At 35.0% G+C, this 26146-nt stretch overlaps 1 protein-coding gene and 3 long non-coding RNA genes across 10 annotated transcripts in view; 2 read left to right on the top strand and 2 right to left on the bottom strand.

Moving 5' to 3' along the window:
• Window positions 1–26146, bottom strand: part of Oseg5 (intraflagellar transport protein Oseg5) — a 237411-nt gene that overhangs the window by 207862 nt on the left and 3403 nt on the right. The window lies entirely within an intron of this gene.
• Window positions 2612–5709, bottom strand: LOC139815466 (uncharacterized). The gene is made up of 4 exons (XR_011732727.1): window positions 5564–5709; window positions 4334–5197; window positions 3644–4179; window positions 2612–3569 (listed from the first exon to the last, which is right to left on the bottom strand). It is a non-coding gene; the product is annotated as an uncharacterized lncRNA (long non-coding RNA).
• On the top strand, window positions 7579–14851 carry LOC139815469 (uncharacterized). The gene is made up of 3 exons (XR_011732730.1): window positions 7579–8701; window positions 11057–11112; window positions 12085–14851. It is a non-coding gene; the product is annotated as an uncharacterized lncRNA (long non-coding RNA).
• LOC139815467 (uncharacterized) overlaps window positions 26145–26146 on the top strand; it is a 1361-nt gene continuing 1359 nt past the window's right edge. Inside the window, exon 1 of the long non-coding RNA XR_011732728.1 lies at window positions 26145–26146. This exon is cut by the window's right edge and continues 139 nt beyond it. This is a non-coding gene — a long non-coding RNA (uncharacterized lncRNA).

Genomic DNA, 26146 nt, shown 5'->3' with positions numbered 1-26146 from the left:
AAGAAGCGTCAGAGTCAGAGGATCACCACTACCCTGTTCGATCATCGATGTCAAGCAACAAGGCGCCGGTATACTACTTGGATGGGTGACCGGCTGAGAAAGCGGATTTCTTTGGACAAATGCGCGGCGGCTATACGCACATGGCTTAATATATTTTTTTTGTTCCGGTAACAAAATATTTCATTTTTCACATATCAACAAATAGTTTTTACGTCAGTAACAAAATTTTGTTTGCTAATACAAAACATTTTTCTCAGTGTAAAATGTATTTGAAATATTTCTGAAGTGTTTCTGCAATATTTCGTAGATATATTTCAGAAATATTTCAGTAATATTACCGAAATATTGCCGAAATCTTTCAGCAAAGTTGCATTTGAAATTGTACACGCTCCAGTAAGAACGTAAAATCGTACTGGTTATTAAGAAAACTCAACTAGTATAATTCGTTTGAAAAGTAACCTTTCGATATATTGATTGACTACAATTTTTAGAACTTTTGAGAGTATAACGCGGTATTAATATAAATCACATATAAATGAAATACATAGTTTAAGTATCAGGAAACTCAATCATTAATAGTCCGTTCACTTTAATAAATATACATTTTTGCTGAAGATATTTCTTTTATAAATTCCAATATAATAAATGCGCAAGACCAATCGATTTCACTTAGATAAATTAGAAGCACTGAGAATCATTAAATATTTTAAACGCATAAGAGAAAAACCTTGAAGAACAAATTATATCACACATACCTCACAAATTATATTTGTGAAAGGACCATTAATGCAAAACATTTCAAAATACAATATAATACAAGTATAAATTAATATATATAGAAGAAATGGAACAATGCATGAATTAATTTGGTATCCTACTAATGAAGGAAATAGATTTCTGAGAAATCAATGTTAAAAGAAATAAGTGGTTCTTAACCAATAAATATACCCTTTTTTCCTTTGGTAATTCAATGCATTAATCCATAATCAACATGACATATATTCATATAAATATCATCAATCGTGCATAACATGGTTTAACCATTGGATAATGTTTCTGAAATAATCATTCGTTTCGAAATGAACTTAGAGATATTCAACTTACGATAAAGAAAAAATATACTGACTATTGAATCGCAATAGAGTACATTAAACAATGTGAACATGTACTATTTTACGAAATATTAACTTTACAGTTTCGATGAGTTAATTCTCAATTAATATCTTAACGAATCCTTACAATCTTTATACAACATACGTAATTTTACAATGAAAAGAAGCGAATATACTAAATACGCGTGGTTGCAACCAAATTCTTTTTATACTTGATTACTCAAGTGAAATGAGAAGAATTTTCCTTGTCTTAAACAGTGGCCACCGATTGATATATAATATTGGATTGAATGCCTTGCCGAAACGCAAGAATGGTTGTTATACATCCCAAATCCAATACGAAAGAAAGCTCTCGAATGTTCTGTGCGAGCTTTCACTTTACGTGAAAGCTGATTCCAAAGAGGAGGAATACCGCCCTTACGAATAACGAGAGTTACCTGTGCGTGCTTTCACTTTACGTGAAAGTGACTCCAACGAGGAGGAATACCACCCTTCCGAATAACGAGTTACCTGTGCGTGATTTCACTTTACGTGAAAGTGACTCCAAAGAGGAGGAATACTGCCCTTCGTGTGAAAACTCGGAAGTGTATTTCCATCGAATGTATTTTCCAATCGTCCTTCCTTCTTTAGTAATGGCGGATGCCTTTTCCTTATATACGGCAATGGCAGATATTTTCCAGTGTCGGTAGTCGCTTTTCCTTACGTTGTGCTGCCGTATTTAATGTATTCGTCATTGTAATTACGATTGAGTATGACTTGAAACGATTGATTTAACGACTCAATATCCTTTTTACAAAGAATATTTGGAACGGGTAAAATACACGACACGACTTGATACGCGTGACTTTTGTGGACGAAAGATGTGAATATAAAGACGATCGTGAACGGAAGATATTGATACAATGACGATCGTTGCTACGCAAGCTCGATACTTCCGTAACGAACGCGGAAGTCAGGTATCGCAGCGCCATACGGACGCGGAAACCAAGTATTGCAGCGCCTTTGCGTGCGAAACATACGCACTACCAATGTCACTAGACCCATGTATTAGTCTCTAGAGTGTTTACGTAGAGTGTTTACGGAATCAGTTGCTTACTGGCGAATACCATAGATGGCAACACGCCATTTTTCATTCTTCGATAAATCGCTGTGTTTTCAACAGAAATAATTGTGCCAATTGAAACATTGCAGAAATGTTGCAGAAACGGTCGTGAAATATTTCTGAAATATTGATGAAAGATGTAATATTTCAAATGGAATTTTGCAGAAATGTTTCTGAAATATTACATGCCGAGTGGGGAGATTGTTCCTCGGGTCGAACCGATTGCTTTGCGACACGCGTCGGACACACGCACTCGTAGTGACAACGCCTCGACGTCGATTCGAGATCGCGATGACGCCTCGGAAATCTAATACAATAACACCATTCAATTTTACGAATTGCAATTGTTTTTTTATTGCGACTCATAATTGTAAAATGGATAGATTAATAACAATATGCTACTTTTTTTGTAATTTGTCATAATAATTTTATTTTCAAAGAACAATAAGTACATCTTACAGTTTCGATCAAAAAACTTATAGCACATTAATTTTATGTTACACGGTTATAAGTTTTTCACATTTTAGGGAACGGGCCCTTACGCTTTAATTTTTCTCAATGGCATTGATAATTGTTTTTTTGTTTGAGTTTGGGATATTTTTTCGATGCTTTGCGACTCCAAGTATTATTGCTTGCTTTTGGTTCTCGTCTTTGGAATAGATTGCGTTGAACTCTTGAACCAACGCGACTCCTCTTTCCGCAATATCATTTACAACTTTTAAATTTTTTGCGATATTTTCGCAAGCCAGATAATCTTCGTTGTGCAGCCATTTTGAAGGTTCAATTTTGAAAAGCCAATCCGTTTTCAAATCCAGAATTTGAAAAAACCTGATGCTTTTTTCTGTCAAAACTTTGGAGTCCCAGTTTTTCAATATTATCTCCTAACTCAACTACTGCCTTCAGTTTTCTTTCTTCCGTTAAAAATTGCATATGTATCCTACCGGGAGAACTGTTTCCCTTCAAAATCGTCACCATTTCAGTTTTTGTGTTCGCGTCAAGTTTGTTATCGAATAAAGACAGTAAAATCATTTCCTCTGATAAATACCATAAGTGATTGGAAAATTTTTTAGCAGCAGATTTAGATATCTCAGAATCAATCTTATTATAAGAATAAAGGTTTTTCAAGAATTCCAAATCGTTTTTCGGAGCACGGACTGAAAGAGGGGCTTCATACCACCCGAATATGTAAATATAAACAATGAACAATGCGATTCTACTGATAGCCTTTTTCTCTCTTGCTGTCAAATGAAACTGATCTTGAAACATGTAAATTTTCAGTACATAAATGGCTTTTGCCATCCATCTCGCATGATGAAATGCTCCAGGCGCTCGAAACCTTGGTTCAGTTGTATCGCCTGAAAAACATTAACTTTACTTTGTAATCCATTATAATAGGTTATAAGCGATTGATATTTGCAATAGATATTACCGAGAAATACTAAAGCCAAATCTAGTAGTTCTTTATAATCTTTTCTCGGTTGAGCTTTTTGCAACGTGTCTCGAATGAAGTTCAATATACCAATTTTCTTAGGTTCAATCACTTTTTTTATGAAATCATCGGTATCAAAACTGCAGAACTTCTTGACATCAGTATTTTTCCAATTTTCTTGAAATCTTTTGAAAATGGGAACGTTTGGCCCAGATGATGTTGGCCAACACGTTGAAAAGACAGATCCCAGAACAAGTTCAAATATATGATGACGACAAGAAAAATTAAGCAATTCTTTTTCCATCAAAAATTGCAAGAGTGTGTGCAGGCGCCATTTTTGGATCCAGTGTTCGATATTGTAGTATCATAGCACATTCCGCGAACCTTTTCAACTAGTTCCCATTCTTTCAGTAAATCAAAAACAGCGTGTGCCATGGTGCTTCCCTTAGCATTTGGTAAAGATGGAGCTCCTAAAACTTGCTCAACAGAATGTGGATTCGTAACAATCACGGGCAATCTTTCTATCTGCTCATTTACTGAAATAAAAAGTTATTGACATTCAGTTTAATTATATAATGCCATTGTGTTAATTATTCAGCATCATTGGCATTATTTTATGAAACGCTGTACCGTAATCAATATTTAATATGAGCCATTAAAGTGTATTGTAAATTTTATGAGAATAATAACCTGAATTAGATGCCATTAATTTCCCATTCCAGTGTACAATCAAAGGAGGTTCTAAATTCATTGAACTTTTCAAGTCTGCAGCAAACTTCAGTCGTTCTTTTTCACGCTTCCTTCTTATCGTTGAATAACTCATGGCTATTTTTTTCGCGTCATGCCCGAATGAATGAGCGATTGCAGGGACGATTATTGCAGCTTTTTTGTAGCTCACTTTGGTCCTATCTAAAGTCCCCACTAAAGTCGTAGTTATTATTTTCTGTGAAGAACATTCAGTTAATTTTGGTTGTTTTGTTGAGTGAGAATATTCCTCATCAAGATCTGTCTCAACACTTGGATCATTAGTTGATAATGAGGAAAATACGTGATCGTTGCAGTTTTGTTCATTTTCATGAAATGCAGTTGTGCTAGTAGATGCATTTGATTTCAATTTCAATCTGCATGAAGCGATGCGGCCTGGACGTCCTTCTTGACGATGTAGAATAAAAAAATCCTTGATCTTCTGTTCTTTTAATATATTCATTACATTTCCATGGGCAATGTCGAATAGATTTTGAATTTTTTTTGAAAACTCCAATCTGTTTTTTTCTTGCTTCGCAGATTGTCTTTTTTATTCTCTGTTTTTTTTTCTTCAAACGACGCCATGTTTTAAAAAGATTTCGAATTTGTTTACAAATTCTATGTTTTAAACGAATCGGTATGTGTACTCGCCTCCAACATTTTGAAACTTCATCAGCGACGTTGTTCGCACTTTCTTTGATAGTTTTTCGATTAAGGAAATGGTGATATGCAAATCGTGCCAATACTTGACGTTGTGATGGAAGTTTACAACGTGGTAATTTCCGTAACTCTGAACCGATCAACCACATTCTGAAATTTTTGAATGAAATGCGTCATTGAAAAACAATAGGCTCCATAAAACAATCTTTTCGTTTAAAGTACTGTACGAGTGTATAAACAATGAAGAATATTTATATTTGAGAAAGATTTCCTTGTAAAACGACAGGAAAAAACGAAACAAAGAACAACAAAAGAAACAACACAAAAAGTAGACCTATAATTAATAAGTATGTAAATGCTGCAGTATAAAGTTATGGCATTCATTGTCCAATTGCTAAGATTCATTGTAAATGTGGAATGTAACTATTTACAATGGAAAAATATGTTCGATTGAGGTTATTGTTTTTTATTTCGATTCTAAGTATCTCAAAAATAATATGTAAGATGTATACTTACTTGTAAAGTTGATATGTATCCAAACACAATAATTTTCCCAATTGACAAAAAATAGTATAATTGTGATAAAGATATTGTGAAAAATATCGTGTGCACCAATGGGCGAAAGTAGCGTTTTTCAGACGAGTGTGAAGTTTGCCTTTAAATTTTTCTTTAAGAAAATTGTGTTTTTTTTACATTAATTGATTCATATTGTTTGCAAAAATTAAACAAAATATTATGTCACAATACTGTAACTTTCAAGTTTTATAACTCGAAAAGTACTTAATGAAAAAATACTTAATTATAGTGTTTTGGAAAGCTCTCGACATGAGCTATAAGAATATGCAATAAAAAATAGGGGGTTCCATTTAAGAAACTGAAGGTGTCCTTAATTGACCTGTCCTTAACGATGCCACCCAAAGTCAAATCAATGACACCATCTTATGTTCCCCTCAAAACCATACAATTTTTGTCTGGAACGTTTTTCTCTAAAATGCTTAGTTTTTGAAAGAAAAGGGGTGGGCGGGTGGTCTCAGACACCCGGTATATGTATATTAAGGGCTAAACGACTGACTTGATAAATGTTGTTCAAATCATTATTATTATTGTAGATAATTTTATGCTCTACAAAAAAGGTATGTATAGATTGTTACTCTATCTTACTTAGTTTTCGAGATATTTGAGAAAAAATAAAAAAAATCGCATTTTTATTGTTAATAATTTTTTATTCCTCGTTAATTTTGCGAAGCAAAATAAATCCCACTTACAGCATCTGAAATCAAAACGATTCATAGTGCTTGCAACCTGGGAAGATTAATTAGAAGGTTCGATGTCTAATATGGCTGGTCTATCAACGAATCTAGGAATGTATTAAAATTAATGAGCGGTAGTGTAATATATTAATTTATTATTTTGTTTATACAGGGTATTTTAAAAAAGGGGGGCCAAAATTTAGGGAGATATTCCTCACACCTAAAGGATGAAAAAATGTTATGTGAACATGGGTGCGGAAACGCTTTATTCAGGAGTTGTGTTGAAAATACTGTTGACAGTATTACTTACACAAGAAACAATTTAAGATTAATCATTGTGGACGACAATCGTTTAATCAGTAGGTTTATTTACATTTGTTTTTAAAGTGACCTTGAGTTGCCTGGAATATAAGGTCACTACCTCATTTAGCCGTAACATCGCATACTCAGAAAAGAAGCCAGGCAGAAATAAAATGGGTTTCCGCACCCATGTTCATATAACATTTTTTCATCCATTAGGTGTGAGGAATACCTCCCTAAATTTTGGCCCCCCTTTTTTAGAACACCCTGTATATAATATATATATATATATATATATATATATATATATATATATAATTTTCCAATATTGCTCACAGGCCGGATAACGCTTAATTTTGTGCGTCAATAAAAAAATCAGCGTTTGTTATACAAGAAAAATACAAGGGTCCTTTTTTATTGCAAATTTTGTCCGCAACAAGATGCATATAATAAAATTCGTCTCAAATGAATTTTAAGGCCTGAAAACTGCGAAAAACTAAAACCATTCTAAAAAGTCAAATTTTTTTGCTTACATATCTACAAACTAAAGAAAAATGGTCTAAAAAATCGGTTGTAAAATATTCTTTGTAGTTCTCAGATAATGAGTGATTTTTTGAGGACTTTTAGATCTATTTTAAATGACGGAAAAAAATCATCGGCGCAACATTAGAGAAACTAAAGCTCGGAATACCCGGGTACCCGGGTACCCGCCCGTTCGTCCGTTACCCGTTGTATACGGATCTGGACCGGTTCCGCGGGTACCCGGGTAATTCGGGTAATTCGGGCAGCGGGTACCTGTATCGATTCGGGTACCCGCTACCCGTGTCAATACGGGTACACATTATACCCGCATCAGTATGGGTACCCGTATCGACACGGGTCTTATAACAGCGTATGCTATAGATATCTGCGTATTACACGGAGACGCGTATATGCAAAGTAATAAAATATAAATTCTCACACGCTTCAAAAATGTATAAAATTAAATATATGAAAGAATGCTTTTATTAACCCTCCGTTTTTTCGGTACCTTCTTAGAGCATACGTGGATCTGTCATGTCCAACGCTATTTTCCCTACCTTAAAGGAATTTAAAAAATCTGAAAAATTTTACAAAATAGTTGACGATTTTGTAATCTTTTGATAAACATTTGTCTATTTAATATTTTATTTTTAATGAACTTTGAATAATATTAACAAAATTATTACTTAGAAAAAAATGTGAATTTTTTTAAATACTTTAAGGCGTAGAAAAAATAGCGTTAGACATGACAGGGCCACGTATGCACTGAGAAAGTACGAAAAAACGGAGGGTTAATAAAAGCATTCTTTCATATATATGATTTTATACATTTTTGAAGCGTGTCAGAATTTATCAAGAGACACGGTAGTGTCTCGCGCTAAGTACACACGAAGCGAGACCGCGCCGTGACTCTTTTACGCGAATGCACGAGTTGCGAGTACCCGAGATTTTGAGATCTCAATAACGAGTGAACGGATATTAAGTTTTAAGTAGGCTTGATCGATAGCTTGGGTTTGTATTATATATCTAATAAAAGTGTTTTTATTTTTCCACTACGTGCCCTACGAGCGGAGATATTACGATGCATAGTCCGAAATGTAAATTTTTACAATTAAAATACGTTGTCATCGTCGTCATCGTCGCTGTACGGTAGCTTTTGCCTCGATAGATGGCGTTTGAGAACATCTCGAGCGTTCCCCCGGGTCCCCTCCATGACAATGGCCGCGTTCAGCAGATACAACTGTTGAGTTCGTCTTATCAACACTCTGCGTTGATTGGTTGATTCTAAAAGTAAGAGCCAATCACGTTCGACTACGTTCGACTGCTACTCAGCGGCTTGGTCTGCTGAACGCGCCCAATGTTGCTACACTGAGAAGAGACAGCATGTATACACGTACATACATGTGCGCTCATCGCTCAATGCGTTCGCGCGGACAGTGCGCTGTCAGTCATCAGTTATAACCTAGAAATACATATTGCGTTTGCGCGTAACACCGTGATCTCTTATCGTTAAATACTACGATCGTTTAATTCCAAATTTCGGTCGCGTCACGCAAGGATCGAAGTGCCACGAAATTAGGATGTGGGTGTCACAAGAAGCAAAATATCAGCGGGTCATATGTAGTGGCAGTCGTTACCCACACAGCACACTTTATCTGAGGGACGTCCTACAGACAAATTGGGATATCTCAATAACCGGTGGATATCCAGTGGATATTCGATATCCGGTGGATATCCAGCGGATGCACAAATGTCCCTCAGGATATCCTGTGCTGTGTGGGTACTATGTTTACGCGAGCGTTACTTCTGCAGTAACTTAAGATAATTCACTCGTTTACGCGGGATAAATTATCGTATAAGTTACTACATAAATAACGCTCGCGTAAACGTAGTACGTGACAGATAGTGTGTGTGTGTGTGTGTGTGTGTGTGTGTGTGTGTGTTGCGTGTGTGCGTGTGTGCGCGCGTGCGTGTGCGTGCGTGTGTGCGTGCGTGCGCGTAGCGTGTGCGTGTGCGTGTGCGTGCGCGTAGCGTGTGCGTGTGCGTGTGCGTGTGCGTGTGCGTGTGCGTGTGCGTGTGCGTGTGCGTGTGCGTGTGCGTGTGCGTGTGCGTGTGCGGGTGCGTGTGCGTGTGATTGTGCGTGTGTGCGTGATCATCAATATATCATATTATATATGTATATTAGGATGGCAATATTTTTGGGTCAAAAATTAGATTTTAAGTCTCACCTCTTAAATTCGTTCTACGAACTCTCAAATAAAGACCCTTGAAGAGCAGGCGCTGTAAAATGATTTACTAAATTTAACCATTTTTTAATCATCCATGGCTTATAATCTTGTTTTGTAAGTAAATATATCAAACACCACTTTAGAAAAACATTCTATCATCTTCAAACTAAAGCTTCTCTAAAGTTATATGCTGTAGCTTAGGAATTAACGGTCATTAATTGCTTCAAAATATTGCTATTTTATTAAATAGTGCACTTAATGTAATTTTCTACATTGAATCCTTTTATTATTTTGGAAAATAAATTATATTATTAATATATTATTTAAATTAAGTCTACGTTTCCCGCAGGAAGTTTTCGTGCATCGCATTTATCAGATTTTATATATAGTTTACACTGTAGGTGATTGTTTTAATGAATTTTGTATACTGACCGGCAGGAATGCCTGGACATAATACATATACATATACATGTACATATATGTCATATACATATCAAAATGTCCAGGCATTCCTGCCGGTCAGTGTACAACAGTCGGGTACTAAAAAAAAGGTTGCAACATATGAAATTGGCCGCGTATCAGACGTCTTCTTCTTTCTTAGGTAATGGCTCCTAAGGAAGAATAGAGGTCCGATACGCGGCCAATATCTTGCAACCTTTTAGGCTGCGTTCGGAAACTATTCGGATGTACCCAGCGTTGTTCTATCTTTGTTACTTACTGGAAATTGAAGGACAGAACGCAACGCGGCCAATTTCATGTGTTGCAACCTTTTTTTTAGTAGCCGACTGTATATACAAAATTCATTAAAACAATCACCTATACACTGAGAAACCCATTTAGTTGAATCAACTAAATCTTTTGGTTGGAAAATTTTTTATGTTAACTTTTTTGGTTCACATAACAAAAATTTTTAACATAACCAAATTTTTTGTTATGTGAATTAAATTTTTTGTTAAATTAACTAAAGAATTTTGTTTGCTCATATCCAACCAAGAATTCTTTAAAACAATAAATTCATTAAAACAATCACCTATAGCGTAAACTATATGAAATCTGATAAATGCGATGCACGAAAACTTCCTGCGGGAAACGTAGACTTAATTTAAATGATATATTGATAATATAATTTATTTTCCAAAATAATAAAAGGATTCAATGTAGAAAATTACATTAAGTGCACTATTTAATAAAATAGCAATATACGACCATTAATTTTTAAGCTACAGCATATAACTTTAGAGAGGCTTTAGTTTGAAGATGATAGAATGTTTTTATAAAGTAGCGTTTGATATATTTACTTACAAAACAAGATTATAAGCTATGGATGGTTAAAAAATGGTTAAATTTATTAAATCATTTTATATTTGCTATAGACGATCTTATGCCAAAGATTGCATTAATTACTTATATTTACATTTCTGTTTCATGTGTTGCACCTCAAACTTGATGGCCAGGTACTTTAATAAGGTAACTAAAAGAGATTTAGCAGTGAAAATGAGTGAAAAATGCAGTTTTTTACTACTTTTTCGAAAAAAATTTTATGTTTAGAGACTTTGAGCGACCTCTAAATATTAAGTTACAGCGCCTGCCCTTCAAGGGTTTTCATTTGAGAGTTCGTAGAATGAATTTAAAGGGTGAGACTTAAAATCAATTTTTTGACCCAAAAATATTGCCACCCTAATCTATATATATACATATATATTAACCAGAGGGAGCTGATACCGAGGAGATCTTTAAGAAGGAAGGTGCATCCAAAATCACACACGTATGTATATGCTGTCTTGTAAAAGTTGAAGAGAACGAAAAAGTGATCTGTAGCGCAATTCGTATAGTAGGCAAGTTAAAATATTAATTGAATCGAGTCCATTATACTATGATAAACATTGATTTTATATCTTGGTGTCTGGAAATATTAATTATTCACGAAAGCAATGGCAACAAAATAAATTTTGTTAAATTTTATATTCGTATTCAGCAATCTTTAACATTTTAAAAAATAATTAAATTAAATCTGTTTTTCTCACACAAAAAAAAGATTAGACTCTAAAAGGATTAATTAATATTTAATCTAAGTATATCATAAAAAAGTGTGCAGGTAGAAACTTGCACATTGCTTCCTCATAGTTTTTCAGTGTGCAAGTAGAAACTTGCACATTGCTTCTTCATAGTTTTTAAGTAAGCAAGTAGAAACTTGCACATTATTTCCTCATAATTTTTAAGTGTACAAATTATAAATTTGAACATTACTTTCTCACAATTTTCAAGTATGCAAATTATAAATTTACACGTTGCTTAATCAACATTTTATTTCGCTCATAAAGCTTCCTCTTATGAGGAAGTCTTTTTTTATGTATAATTATTAGTAGATATTTATTAATTTGGCTTCTTCATAGAGGAAGATTTATGAGCAAAATAAAATGTTGATTAAGCAACGTGCAAATTTATAATTTGTACACTTAAAAATTGAGGAAGCAATGTGCAAGTTTCTACTTGCCCACTTAAAAACTATGAGGAAGCAATGTGCAAGTTTCTACTTGCACACTTTTTTTATTGTGATAAGCTTTATTGCGACTAATATTTGTTATACTATTACAAAAATCAATTAAATAATTAATGTTTTTACTAAAATAATCGATACTAATTGCGGATATTTCTTGATTTTTCCATTTTGTTCCATTTTTTTATTTATACATTAGTTTTTTATTTCTACTTTAAAATAATTTTTTAACCCTTTTAGTTGGCACTGTGGGGTATTAAACGCTCCAGCCTAGTTCAGCTGTAATTTAAGCCCCCCTATAGTACAAAAATGGTACTTGTGGCACTGTATCTTATTAGTTCGAGGAACCCTCTTTCTCTTGGAACACAGAGCGTAATCCTAAAAGCGTCAGTGACAGTCGAGTGAAATGGACCGTGGTCATCAGGAACCCCAGTATACCAACTATAATTATTCAAAGTTTTTTTTCCTAAATTTTTTTTCCATTGGTTTTCGTCATCAGTGTGTAGAAAAAAGTAAGTCCATCATGTTGTACAATGTTTAATTTTTTTTTCAAGAGCGTATAATATTCCGGTTTTATTAAATGACGTGTCAGTTATACGGCCTCGGCCCATACGCCAACGGCTATTCGAGGAGGATCATGAGGATAATTTGGACGAAAATACCTCTGATGAAGATACTGGTAATGACGTATACGGTCACACGAAGAACAAATAGATGGCCAATGCGAATTGTTTTCTAGAATGCTAGACCAGGCGATTGTTAACGTCAGAATACTTTGGAAATGCAAGCTGACTGAATAGCAATGAAAAATGCACGGCAATCGTTAGCCTTGAAAGGATACATGCATTGGTAACGCCGTTTTTGACAGAGCGGTACGCGACCCCGACTCTACACAGAGATTTGAAGATTGTCATCGCTGGGATACTAAGAAAAGACGTATATTCTGATCAACCATACCAAAGAGTGCAGTTACCATTAAGACAAAAGTGCGCATATTGCACTCGAAAAAATGATAAGAAAACTAAAAAAGCGTGCTTGTCCTGCGAACGACCGATTTGCTATGATCATCGTCTCTTCTTTTGTACTGATTGCGCTGGCTCGTAAATCAATAGAATTATTTTACATATATTTTTACGATTATATTAATCCTTTCTGATATTATTTATTCATTTTTTTACATTAATTAAGTAAAATTTATTTATCTAATAAATAAATAAGTATATATTTTAAAAAAATAACTAGTTCTTTTTTGGCTGAAATTCGTCTCTTTAACTCCCAAATAAATACCTTTTGTGAAACAACCACCATCAAACTATTTTCTTCCTTAAAGTGTTGTATCTCAAAAGTGTCAAGTTAAAATTTTAGCTCTTAATATGAAAAAATGGAAGAGTTATGAATTTTTGAGTGAAAATAGTCATTTTTCGTTTTTTTATTTTTACGTTCTCCAATTTTTCCTTACTTATATTACATTTTTATCAAAGTAACCTATGACATCTGTTAAAACAACATTCGAATAAGACTATCTTGGAATTTTTTCAAGTGAAAAAAATCAATAGCTTCCTCACAGCAAACATTCTAGTGGTTGGGGTCTGAAGCGGCACAGGGTGCCAGCTATGTAATTCTGCGGTAAAGTGTGCCAGCTAAGGGTTAAGAACGTTCAATGAATTTATTCGATCGCAATCTGTAAACAAAACGCTGTTACTAAGGGGACGACAAGCGTCTTGAACATTCAAAGGAGTATGAATGTGTTAAGAATTTATAAAACTTGACAAGTATTAGATAAAGTTGTAGCTATTCTTTAATTAAATACAAATTAAATACTATTCTTTTTAACATATCTTTGAGATGCTGTGATGTAATTGTGTCCGAAATTATTTTTCTAATACCAAAATTAGTGGCTGCTATAATTTTGGTAATTCAAGTACGGATCATGCCCCGATCATGGCTTAATTGTCTAGATCATGCCCCGATCTTGGCTTAATTGTCTGGATCATGTCCAAATCTTGGCTTAATTGTCTGGATTATGTCTCGATCTTGACTTAATTGTTTGGATCGTCCCTCGATCTTGGCTTAATTGTCCGGATCGTGCCCCGATCTTGGCTTAATTGTCTAGATCATGCCCCGATCTTGGCTTAATTGTTTGGACCATGCCCCGATCTTGACTTAATTATTTGGATCATACCGATCTTAGATCATGATCCGTTCTAGACAATTAAGCCAAGAATATAATAAAACTATAAATAGCCCGATATTTCAAAATTTGCCACACATATTTCTAAAAAAAATTATGGACCTTTGATTGCGTATAAAAATGGATCTAATCAACCAAATCTTAAAGAATTATATATGAAATAGGGGTAGAAAAAAACTGAAGAATATAATAAAATTAGAAATAGATCGATATCTCAAATATTGAGAAAGCTACAGCGTAAAACACACTTTTCTAAAAAATGAAAATCCCCTTAAAATCCATACCGGTCGACGGATTTTAAGAAAATTAGAGGAGAACATACTTTCTATGATACTCTATTTGTGTGCAAAATTTCAACCCGGTATCTAAAAAATTATAGAAGTAGATGCGTGTAGAAAAATCCGTACACACATACATACTTCCGGACATTTTCTACTAATATGATTTCTCGACATTTTGAAACATTCTAAACCTATTTCTATCAAAATTTCAAAAAAAAAATTTTTCACCACCACAAAGCTTTCTCTATGAGAAATTTTTTTTCTTAAAATTCATTTTCACCTAAATATTAACTTTCACGAACTAGAAATTTTTTTCTGACAAATTACAAATTCTTTAAGTAATCTGTAATTCACTTTTACCTAAATATTTACCAAAAAAGGTAAAAAAAAGGCGCCAAGTACACGCAATGTATTTTGTAAATTCAAAAATCTAACCCAAATGGTAGTTTAATTTTTCCGTAACAAAATTATTATATCACAAAATTATGTTACTTAACTCAATTCAAGTGACATGTATTTCAGAAAAAGTTTTTAAATTGCGTCAATCGCAAAGAAAAAAATATATATATTGCTTTGAAAAATAATTGTTGTGCAACTACTTTTAAAAAATAAAATCCAACTGGTACGTATCTTTATGTTCACATTAAAGGATTTTTCTATTTTAACCCAAGTGATAGTTTTTTAATTCTCCTTAATAAAATTGTAATATTACAAAGAATCATTTTAATCACAAAGAATTTAAGAGGTAACAGTACAAAATAAAAATATTTAATTAAAATAAAATAAATAAATTTTTTTTGTAAAAAACTTGGCGCTGCTTTTTTACTCCCGTCACATTCTTCCCTAAATTATGTTTACTGTTTTTTTATTCAATCAAAAATTTTAGTAGAGGAAAGTCCCCTATTATGAGATAGGCTCCTAATATGCAAAAGCGAAGTTTCTGCTAAACTAATAGGTTCTATCTGTTGGTTCCATCATGAACTTATTGCCCTTAGAGTAAAACCTATTTAGTGGAAAATTCATTATTCGATCGTGCGTGCACTCGCCTATTACATTTTTCAATTCTGCACATAAACTTCCATCAATAACGCAAAATAGATGTAGTATCTCATAATAGGGGACTTTCCTCTACTAATGTTTAAATTTTAATGTTTAAATTTCGGAGTCTAGCAGCGCCAAGTTTTTTTACAAAAAAAATTTATTTATTTTATTTTAATTAAATATTTTTATTTTGTACTGTTACTTCTTAAATTCTTTGTGATTAAAATGATTCTTTGTAATATTATAATTTTATTAAAGAGAATTAAGAACCACTTCGGTTGGAATAGGAAGATCCTTTAATGAAAATACAAAGACATATACCAGTTGGATTTTATTTTTTTAAAGTAGTTGCACAACAATTATTTTTCAAAGCAATATGTATTTTTTTTCTTTGCAATTGGCGCAATTTAAAGATTTCACATCTTTTTTTTAAATATATGTCACTTGGGTTGATTTTATTACTTTGCATTTACGCGTCTCCGTGTAATACGCAGATATCTGTAGCATACACTGTTATAAGACCCGCGTCGATACGGGTACCCATACTGATGCGGGTATAACGGGTACCCGTATTGACACGGATAGCGGGTACACGTCGTACCCGAATCGATACGGGTATCCGCTACCTGAATTACCCAGGTACTCGCGGAACCGATCCAGATCCGTACCTTTGAGAAAATTTACCTTAAAAATCTTTTTAAAAAACCTTAAAATTTACTATAGAGAAAACTTCAGAAATATAAAAAGTAAATTTGGACACTTAAAACTACTGTTTAAGGTGATTGGGCCATGTACCATATGAGTCAATATAAAGGCTAAATTTTATTTTAAGAAAAACCATTTTTATGGATATATTCTAGACACTTGTATAATTACTGGTTTTATAATGTAACTTTTCATTCGATTACGTATCAATTTATCTACTGATAAATGTAAACAGTTCAAGATTTGACTTCAGTTGACATTCGTACAAGAGAAATGTCGCGACATTGCATCTCTTCGCTGTAGGCAGCTGTCATGCCAGTGCCATGTTTTTTTTTTTTTTTTTTTTTTTTTAGTTTGTTCTCTCGGTTGAGAGAAGCTTAGTGCCTTCGGTCCCACCCCGGAACCATACGACACAACGATGCTTGACCCAGATTGTGTTTATCTTCTTAGCTAGATGATCTTTCCTATCCTTTTTATGTAATTATATATGTTACGGGCAATTTGATAAATTGGGCATTATGCATAATGGCCGGGCATTATGCATAATTCCCAATTTGTTCGGCCAATATGATTAATAGAGAAGAATTAATCAAATTGCCCGGTCATTATGCATATTTCCCAATGCTAAATGGTCATTTTGATAAATCATCTCATTTGAGTTGATTTTCCCGGCAATCTTAAGCCCCTTGCACAATAGGCGATAGCGATAGCGACAGCGACAAAGTTGCGAACTAAAGTATAGCTTTGTTGGCAACCTTGTCGCTGTCGCTATCGCTTATTGTGCAAGGGGCTTTAGTTTGGAAACTTAACCTCTTAGAACAATTTCCAATCAGCTATTGATAAGCATGGTTATGTTGTAGTAAAAGTGAATGGCGAAATAGTTCACGCATACACTTTTCACGCGAACCGAGGTTCACGCACACCCCCTCCCGTGCTTTCGGGGGAAGTGCGGTAGTCCCGAAATAGTTCACGCATACACTTTCCACGCGAACCGAGGTTCACGCACACCCCCCCCCCCGTGCTTTCGGGGGAGGTGCGGTAGTCCCGAAATAGTTTACGCATACACTTTCCACGCGAACCGAGGTTCACCGGCCCGAAAGCAGGGGGGTGTGTGCGTGAACCTCGGTTCGCGTGGAAAGTGTATGCGTAAACTATTTCGGGACTACCGCACCTCCCCCGAAAGCACGGGGGGGGGTGTGCGTGAACCTCGGTTCGCGTGGAAAGTGTATGCGTGAACTATTTCGGGACTACCGCACTTCCCCCGAAAGCACGGGGGGGGGGGTGTGCGTGAACCTCGGTTCGCGTGGAAAGTGTATGCGTAAACTATTTCGGGACTACCGCACCTCCCCCGAAAGCACGGGGGGGGTGTGCGTGAACCTCGGTTCGCGTGGAAAGTGTATGCGTGAACTATTTCGGGACTACCGCACTTCCCCCGAAAGCACGGGGGGGGGGTGTGCGTGAACCTCGGTTCGCGTGGAAAGTGTATGCGTGAACTTTTCATGCGTGGAAAGTTAATATGCGAGATGCCACATGGGTTAGATGACGCGCTTTAAACAGTTAAATATTTTTAAAGCGCGTCATCTAACCTATGTAACTGTTTAAAGCGCGTCACTAACCTACATCTCGCTTCGCGGGGCAGAGCGACACTTTTTTCTGCCAGATTCGGTCGTTTTGTGCAAAAACGCGTCGATTAAGCCTAAGTTCAACGAAATCGGTGAGAAGGCCACTATTCTGCACATTTATCAAATAATTTATTAATTTGTCTGTTATAAATTATGTTTAAACACAAAATATAAAATATTTTAGTGCATGAACTCATTGTAAGTAAGAAAGTTGAAATTATAGACAGACTGCCATTCTTTTTAGAAAGATATTTTAATATGTTAATCACATTTCCCACTTGTCTGTGGGCATTATGCATAATGACCGGTCAGTTTGATTAATTTGAACATTTTTGCTTTTATTATTCAAATGTCCCGAAAGAAGCGGGCATTATGCATAATGCCCGGCCATTATGCATAATGACCGGATTAATCAAATTGCCCGTAACATATATACTCCTAATGGTAATCCATTCCTTTTTCTTAAGCGTCCTTGTGATGTCTATTTTTTCATTTATTCCTCTCCGTCTTAGATCCCTATCCAGTATCTCCCTCTCCTCGTCGTACTTGCTACATCTCCACAGCACGTGATCAATACTCTCACACTCGTTGCCGCAATCGCACCTGGCGTCCTCTATATACCCCTTTTTGCCAATGACTCGTTGACGTTATAGTGGTTGCTCCTCAGTCGGTTAATTATCGTTATAAAATATATTTCTTCATTCATCCCATGGAACCATGGTTTTTTCCTTTTCCTTTTATAGAAGTTTTGATAATAATAAATGCCTTTATAGCTTGCATCCTTAGTTATGGAATCTTGAGTTTTGTTCCAAATTTCCTGTCTAAATCCTTGTCGAAAATCCAAAAATGGAACTTCTATAAATTCGTCTTCTTCCTCTTCTGTTGCTTCCTTCGCTAGTTTATCTGCCTGCTCATTGCCACTTATTCCTACATGTGATGGTATCCATACATAGACTATCCTTTTCTTTTTTTCTTTGACAAGTCTGTAATGTCTCTCTCTAATTTCACTGATATATCTATTTTTATATACACTAAGTTGATTATTATTAATTGCTTGTAGTACTGCTTTGGCATCTGATAGGATTGCTATATCTCTTGGTCTGTTGTCGGCTTCATTTTCCATAATTTCTAAGGCAGCCTTGATTGCTATTGCTTCTGCGGTGAACGTCGAACAATTCTTCGATATACTTATGTTGTAAGCCTCTTCCTGTTCCTCTATCACCACACTTGCGCCCAAAGATTTGCCACCTTTTTTCTTCGATCCGTCTGTATATATTATGGTGAATCCTTCTTCCAGACCATGAGTATTTTTGATTTTTTCCATTAGTTGAGCGTCCGTCACTCCCTTTCTCTTACGACAATATCCAGTACTTAAATCTGTGTTTATTTTTTGTGTGACCATATCATATTCTATGTCGAATATTTCGAATTTTCTTCTCGGTCCCATCTTCTTTCTACACCATTTAATTCTTCTCCATGCCTCTCCTATAATACTTCTTTGGTGTAACGGTTGTCTATATCTAGCATAATCTTCATTTTGTACTAACTCTTCGATTTTTGTACATAAGTCTTCCTCTCCGTATATACTAATCTTACTTAGAAAATTTCTAGCTAATAATTCTGCTTTATCCCTGAGTAAAGTAACTTTGGCTTCCGCTATAATAACATTATTTGGTGTACTATTTCTATACCCTAATGCTGTACGAATTCCTAAATATTGAGTTCTTTCCATTTTTAGTTTTTGATCTGCTCTTTTTGGAAAATACACAAAGTTTCCATAATCGGTTATTGATCTAATCAAGCTTTTATACAACATTAAAGCTGTATTAACTGCCATGCCTTTAGATTTTTTATTCAAATACACCATTAATGAATTTGCTTTACTAACTTCACCTTTTACTTCTTGAACTTGTTTCATAAATTCTAGTTTACTGTCTAACCAAATTCCTAAAAATTTCGCTTCTGTCTGCGCATATATCCTAGTATTGTCTAATTCTATATAAGTATTATAACAGCCACCATGCTTTGAAAATTGTATCAATACTGTTTTCTTTGGTTCTAGTTGGAGTCCTAGCTCTATTAATTGTTCATTAATACTATTCACAGCCTTCTCTAATATACGTTTATTATTGTCTCTATTATGGCCTTTGACATATGCTGCTATATCGTCTGCAAATTGTACCGACTCATATTCTATCTGTTCTTTATTCGTTACATTATATGTATATAACGCGTATAGTAATGGGCTAAGTACTGCTCCCTGCGGTAAGCCTCTATATACTCTTCTATGTTCGGATTCTTGTCCATTAATGATAAATTCTGTATCTCTATAATATAACCATTTACCTATAAACTTTCTGATATTAACTGGACATTTAAGTTTCTTTAATATTGCCATTAGTATACTATAGATTACATTATCATATGCTGAGGAAACATCTAAAAAGGCTGCTAGAACATATTGATTTGTATAAATACCGTTCCTTATATCTGTTGTTAACCTGACCAGATTTTCTGCGCACGACCTGCCTCTCCTAAATCCATTTTGGTCCCTAGCTAGCTTGTTGTTTCGTTCCGCCCACCAAACCATTCTTTCATTCACCATTCTTTCCATGACTTTTCCTACGCAAGATGATAGCGCGATTGGTCTGACTTTTTCTTTTCCAGCCTTGTCTATGAACATCGTTTGGTATTTCCTCCAGTCTTCCGGGAACCAATCTGTAGTCCATACTTCATTGCATATGTCCAGCAGTACTTCCTCCATTTCTTCTGTTAGGTCCTTCAGCATACAGTATTCTACTCCGTCTCTTCCTGGGGCTGAATTTTTTTTTATCATTAGTAGTGCTCTTTTTAATTCTTCCATTGTGAACTTATCTTCCAAGCTGTCTTCTGGGTTTTGATTTCCTTCTTGGTCTATCATTTCTACTTGAACACTTGGAGGTGCTAATTTATTGATTTCTTTTCTTATTTCTTCTTCTCTGTTTTTATCTTTCCAACTATTCCAGTTTATCTTTTTTCTTACATTTTTGAAAATCCTCATTTTGTTCCACACATACGTCTGACTCGTAAATCTATTTATTGATGCACAAAACTTATCAAAACTCTCTTTTTTCTTTTTATTTATGATTTTCTTTGCTTCCGCTTTTCTCTTATTATATTCTGCCAATGAATGAAGATCTTTCTTTTTTTTTAAATTTTTTAATGCTCTCTGTCTTCTTGTTATTGCCTCATCACAATCTACATCCCACCATTGGACCTTTCTTCCTCTTGGTTTTTCTTCTGCTCTTCTTTTTTTCTGATCCTTTGTTGTATCTCTTCTGTCTTCCGTGATGCTTTTGATAGTTGATTTAATTATCTTGATAAAATTTGAATATTTTTCTTCCCTGTTGATCTTATTTCCAAATAGTGTTTCTTTGTATTCTTCCATGTTGTCCTGGATTATTTTATTCATTGTATAATTATATTCACTCCATTTAGTTTTTTTGGTCGAGAATTTGTTTGTTTTCTTCTTGTAACTTTCAATATCTGTTGTTAATCGTAATAACACTGGATGATGATCTGAGTCCCATGTATCATTGATTTGTTCATATTCAATATTGTCGTATATCTTGGTTGAAGCAAAAAACAAATCTAAATTATTTGATCGTTGTCCTATTGCTCCCATTCTTGTTAGAGTATTTAAGTTGACACAAATGAAATCATTATCATACATATTTTCATATAAATATTCTCCTTGTTTGTCTATATCCTGACAGTTCCATAAAGTATGATGAGCATTAAAATCACCTGCGAATATTGTCTCTAAATTTTTTGTCTCAAATTTGAATATGTCCTTCCAGACCCTATCTGTTATTTCTCCCGGTCTTTTATATATTGCAATAAAATTAAATTTTTCTTTTGTATTTATAGTTCTTATACCTATAATCTCAAAAATATCGTTTATTCTTTGCCAACCATTTATAATTTCAAACTCTATATTTTCTTTAATACTAATAGTAACTCCTCCGCTATTACCTCTACTCGGTTTATTATATGATTTAAAACCTGGTATATAAATATTATTTTTGTTACACTTTGTTTCTGTAAAAATGATTATATCATATTCTTGTGCTCTTTTTATTATCTCATTTTTCTTACCATGAAATCCTCTACAGTTCCAATTAATGATTCTTAAATTGAATTTATCTTCGTTTTAATAGTGCTGTGCAGAATCCCGACGGTTTTCTACACGCTCTATCTGTTGCGCTTGTTCTCTTATAAATTTCTTCTTCATATCGCTGATAATCGTTCTTTGATTATACATCTTTTCCTCTAGTTCTAATTCCTTTTTCTTCCGTGTTAAATCTTGTTTAATTTTATGTTGTTCCTTTGCTTCTAATTCTTGGATCATTTCCAATATAGTTCTCCTAAATTCCAAGTCTTTTAGTAATGTGGCCAGGTTTGTAATGACATCATCATTGTTCCAGCCTGTATTCTCCGATTCTTCCTCTGGTGTCTCCTTGTCCCCACCTTCAGGTTGTCTTTCCGCGTTCTTGATTGCAATACCTCTCTTGTCTTTTGTAATTTCTTCACATCTATTATCGAAGTGTTTATAATAATTGTCTTGTTTCTTCTGGGTCATTAATTTGTCCTTGTATGGACTTGTTTTCTTCCTATCATCTTTATATGATATTTCTCTTCTAGAAGTATGTGGGTATTCCCATCTTCCTTCCATCTCTTGTCTTGGTTGAGTAAGTTTTGGCCACTGGGTTGGTGCTTCATATCTATTGTATGTTTGTTCTTGTATTTTATCTTGTTCATTTCCTGTCAATATCCTTTCTGCTTCCATACGTGATACGTTGTTCAATCCCATGGCTAAATTTATATTTTTATTCTTCTCATATTCTCTGCACTTTTTCCATGTAGATCTGTGGTTACCTCCACAATTTCTACACTTTGTTTCTTTCGTGCAATTTCCGTGAGCCAATTCTCCACATATTATGCATCTCTCTTCGCTTTTACACAGGGCCTTAATGTGTCCAAATCTGAAACACTTAAAGCATTGTTTGACCGATGCGATAAATGGTCTAATTTTTATCGCCGTTCTACGTCCAAACATATCCATGCTTTTACGGACTTTGTCGCCCGTAAATGTGATTATCAAATTGCCTGTGTCCTCTTCCGTCAAAATCTTCTTTTCCTTGTCCCACTTTTTTCTATACATCCTTGCGATTCGGATGACATCATCATGATCGTCCATCGACTCCCATAGCTCGGGGATGGTTTCTCCCCAGTCCGAGATTACCCCGACAAATTTCGATCCTCTCTGGTCGATTTCTGCCGATATTCCAGTTTCTTTGGTTAATTTGTTAATTCCCTCTAAACAAAGGTTAGCATTAGTACAATCATCAAATTTGCAGATCGCCGTTGTGTGCGATAACATTATGATATCCTTCGGGGAAATTTGTTCCCTTGTCGCAATTCTCCATATCTTAAATCTATTCTTACCTCGTTTAGTTTGTATATTGTCTTTATTCAGTCTTAGGACTAATCTATACGTAATATTGGCCCCTTCTTTAAATTTAACCTGTTTTTGGCTCGATAATTCCGATGCATCAAGCTCATTAATCCTTTCTAGCACACCCGCGCGATTCTCAAATATCTCCCGTGCCGATCTATTCGTTGATCTGCTACTGTCCGACATACCCGTATTTCGTTTATCTTTCACGCTTGAATTTATTTCAACGTTACACGAGATATTCGCATGTTGCATCACGTCCGAATCTAACGGTTCTACTTCCATCTCACTCGTCATTTCGCATCTAGTGTCTTCCGCGGTGATATTACCTGATTCGTGGATCATTCTTTCCTCGTTACCTGATTGGTCCTCTTCATTGTTGTCCATCTTCGTGGCAGTCTGTTCCTGTATTTTGGCGCGTTTTTCTTTCGCCATCTTGTTTTTCGGCTTAACCAAATGCCAATCTCCCTCTTCCCTCGAGAATCCTCGAGTATCTGCACAATCCTTTTCGTCATCAGCCATCCTCTTCTTCTCGTTAATAATCTTCGTTGCTGTATTTTCCATTGCTGTTTTCTTTGCAGCACTCATCGGTATCTTTGACTGCACATTCGCCTTCTGTTTGGCCTTCATTGTTCCTGATCCCGTAAAAAACCTATTCCCCCCTTCACGGGGGGAAATTGACTTTTTCCCCTTTTCTTTTCCTATCCTCACTACCAGTGACAAGACTCGCGGATCCCTAAACCACTTCCCTTTGTCTAAAAACGTGTGTTACTATTCGCGGTTCTCGTCTAGGTTAAAACGCGTGTGTTCGCTACAGCGGCCATCACGCAACTCCTGCCAGTGCCATGTGTTTGAGTGAGGTTATGTATTGTGTTTATCTTGAAAAATAATGGAAGGTAACAAACAATTTCGATAACGGGAGATTTGCTTGCAAAAAAATAGTGCTGTGGAAAGAAAACACTACACGGCGCGGCGTTGCCACATGTTCACGTCGCGTACAGCTGATCGAAAGGCCGACAAGAAACGCGACGATTCATCAACTTTTGATTGAATTTTTGGCCTTATTACACGTCAACGTCGTTTTGTCTTATACTTAACAAGTGCTAGAAGAATCAAATAATGTTATTTTCAGTTTTTTGAACTTGTTTCTTTACAGACAGTGAGTGAAATTCTCGAAAAATGTATGTTTCCGGTACAATTTCCCATAAAACCTATGTTAAAAATGCCAACTTTGAGATTTAATATCTCAAAAGATAGACGTCAGATCTTCTCAAAATTGCAAATTTAAGCGTATTTAGGTTTTTTTTATAACATATATTTAATTCGGATTTTTTTCTTTGACATGCTCTGATGGCCCAATCACCTTAAGGTAATCTTAAAGTTAGTTTAAGAAAAATCTAAAAAAAAACCTAAGAATTGTGAAAAGTAAATGTCGACAATTTTGAAGTTAAAATTGTCTAAATTTACTTTTCATAATTCTTAGGTTTTCTCTCAGGGATAAGTAAATTTTAAAGTAAATATTACAGTAAATTGAATTTTTTATTATATTATTTATTAAAAACTTTCAAAGTGTTTTTAAAATGTTACATTATTCAGTACAACAATGTTTTGTAAGTACATCATGTTTTATAATGTTTTTATTTGTAAGCTAGTTGTATTAATTGCAGTGCATGTACTTTAAATAACGTAATTTTTCTAGGTAGCAAACTCACTTCGTCGTTTCAAATTGGTCATTCACTGACTATTCTTGACGTCACGAGTTGACGTGTACCTGCTATTAGGTAACCCGGGTATATCTTTTTCCGAGCTCTAAGAAAAAGACGTCATTTCATGACGTCAAAATATGGTACATTTTATGACGTCAAGAATTTGTGACATTAGACTGCAATTTTTACTTTATAAAAGCGTCAATTTGTGACGTCAAGAATAGTCAGTGAATGACCAATTTGAAACGTCAAAGTGAGCTTGCTACCTGGGCAAATTACGTTTTTTAAAGTACATGCATTGCAATTAATACAACTGGCTTACAAATAAAATTACATTGTACAACATGGTGTACTTACAAAACATTGGTGTACTGAATAATGTAACATTTTAAAAACACTTTGAAAGTTTTTAATAAATAATATAATAAAAAATTGAATTTACTGTAATAGTTACTTTAAAATTAACTTATCCCTGGAGAAAACCTAAGAATTATGAAAAGTAAATTTAGACAATTTTAACTTCAAACTTGTCGACATTTACTTTTTACAATTCTTAGGTTTTCTTTTAGATTTTTTTTTAAAGTAAGTCAAGAGACACGGTAGTGTCTCGTGCCACGTATACGCGGAGCGAGACCGACCGTCACTCTTTTACGCGACGCGATGGGTTGCGAGTACTCGAGATGTTGAGATCTCGATAACGAGTGAATTTTAAGATTACCTTAAACAGTAGTTTTAAGTGTCCAAATTTACTTTTCATATTTTTTAAGTCTTCTCTATAGTAAATTTGTTTGAAGTTAAAGTATAAAGAGAGAGAGAGATTGTATAAGTACGGCCATCTATGGCGTTCGTATTGCGGTAGGTCGGCACGCGCGAATATGTATGCGAAAAATAGGTCCCGACCGCGTAGTAACCCAGGCGTTCGAGAACGGCCGAGCGCGGGCTTCCCGCGCGCTTGCGTAAGCATGTTAGGAGGGGCGTGCAGCCCGGGCGAGCGAGCATTCGTTATCCAGATCTCGTGCACGATACATCGTGCGTTATATCTAAGTTTGATTCAGAATTGCGTCATCTTTTGTGCATCGTGTCGTTAAGTTGTGAGGTAGCTGAGATCTGCCTCTCCGTGTGCAATAGTAACATAATTATTTCTAATACCTCAATCAACGAAAGATACGGGCAACTACGATCGTCACCGAGAGGAATCCAGTAATATCCGTCCCGGCGAGACATGCCGGCACGTGGAACGAAGGAAGGCAGCCATTTTC

The sequence above is a fragment of the Temnothorax longispinosus genome, chromosome 6 (genome assembly GCF_030848805.1).
Source record: "Temnothorax longispinosus isolate EJ_2023e chromosome 6, Tlon_JGU_v1, whole genome shotgun sequence".
Classification (NCBI taxonomy): Eukaryota; Metazoa; Arthropoda; class Insecta; order Hymenoptera; family Formicidae; genus Temnothorax; species Temnothorax longispinosus.
The sequence above is the reverse complement of the archived record's forward strand: the minus strand, read 5'-3'. Positions and strand labels throughout refer to the sequence as shown.